At 33.7% G+C, this 1,692-nt stretch overlaps 1 non-coding gene across 1 annotated transcript; it reads left to right on the forward strand.

Moving 5' to 3' along the window:
- The first annotated feature begins 1,336 nt into the window (after positions 1 to 1,336).
- On the forward strand, positions 1,337 to 1,409 carry TRNAV-AAC (transfer RNA valine (anticodon AAC)). The gene has a single exon. It is a non-coding gene; the product is annotated as a tRNA-Val (tRNA).
- Positions 1,410 to 1,692: the final 283 nt, after the last annotated feature.

Here is a 1,692-nt window from a genome sequence, read left to right on the forward strand (position 1 = left end):
GTACCTCCGCCCACAAAGGGTCAAATTTTTCAATAACCAAAACGATTAGAAAATTCTAAATAAGCATCCGGCTCTCATCATATTTCATACATCCCATTATTTCTTCGAAAACAGGATCAGCTGTGAAGATGGGATATATCGGTTCACTCCTTCTGGTACCTCCCCCACAAAGGGTCAACATTTTGAATATCCATGAAGCTCATAAAACGCGAAATTATCATCCAATTTTATTGATACATCTCAATATTTCCATCAACAAAAAAGATCTGTTATAAAGATGGTAGAGTATATTGACTCCAAATGTCCTGAAACGGATTTGGTCAAAAGAGACCTAGGATCTTAAGCCGTTATTTCAATTAGGCACGTTTTGGCCGTATCAAATGATATATATACCCTCTGTAGCCATATGGTTGAGGGTATATTGACACATCTCATGGTACAATGAACAGGTCGGGTAGAACTTTTATCTGATTACATTTTTTTCTAAGTGTGCCCGACTTCTGTAAATTTTGTGTATGTATTTATTGCATGATAAAATGTTAAAGGAAGGCGCATCAACACATCTGCTGGTACAATGGACTTTCAAAATATTATTGGAATTCTAAATTTTGAATGAAAAATTATTGAAATTAGTGCAATTCTGATATGAAGCGGGTATTACATTAGAGGTGTAATTCAATAGTCTTACGAAACTGTTCTACCTCCTTATTGCACCATGAATACAAGTGTGTTGTGTAATTGAGTTTTCTATGCGGGAGTCTATCCAAATATGCTTGGACCTTATTTCCATAAAAATCAAAGTTATAAAAAATTATTACAAACAATTATAAAATTGCCCTGACTCCAAAGATGAAAATTTTCATTTATCCCACGCAAGACTTTTTTTGAATTTGGATTGGAATTGAAAACTTTCAATGAAAATTTATTGCAATTTTTTAAAAATTGTTAAAAAATGCATATCATGACATGCCACGATTTGTGTCCTATAAGGAAACATATAACAATCTACGTATTTTTGTCAAAACATTTTAAAATACAAATTTCTTTATTATATCTATCGGGATTGATTTGATTTTCCTTTTGTTATAACCTGATTTGTTTTTTAAAAGTACAACAACAAGGTACATAATAAATGAAGAATGGCTATCTCTGAGTCAGCCTGCTGTTATCTTTATTCACCACCAAACGCTTTAACACTTATTTGAACCACCCTGTGACATAAAATATGTGTCGTTAGTATCGAATCGCCCATTGTTTATGGGTATTTTTATAAACACCACCAATGAAACTACTTTACCCTGTTCATGTTTAGCGTGGTGTATACGGCCACATATGTGTTTCCGTGGTGTAGTGGTTATCACATCCGCCTAACACGCGGAAGGCCCCCGGTTCGATCCCGGGCGGAAACAGTTAGTTTTTTTCAGTTATTGTTTCAATTCATGTAAATTTGTTTTTACGCGAAGGGATTTTGGAAATAGTGTTTTAAAAAATTACTCATTTCGCATATTTTAATTATTAAATCCAGCCTGATTGAAGCGACATTTTCAAACAAATTTGTCGACGATTTTGTATTTGTGGTTCGTAATGGGCTCTAGGTCCCATGGAAAAATAGTGTATAAATATCATTTCGTTTTTTTCAACAGCGCTAATGTATTGCTACATCTCGATATTCGTTATTTTGTCACATTTTTC

This window comes from Musca domestica, unplaced genomic scaffold (assembly GCF_030504385.1).
Source record: "Musca domestica strain aabys unplaced genomic scaffold, Musca_domestica.polishedcontigs.V.1.1 50, whole genome shotgun sequence".
In the NCBI taxonomy this organism is placed as follows: Eukaryota; Metazoa; Arthropoda; class Insecta; order Diptera; family Muscidae; genus Musca; species Musca domestica.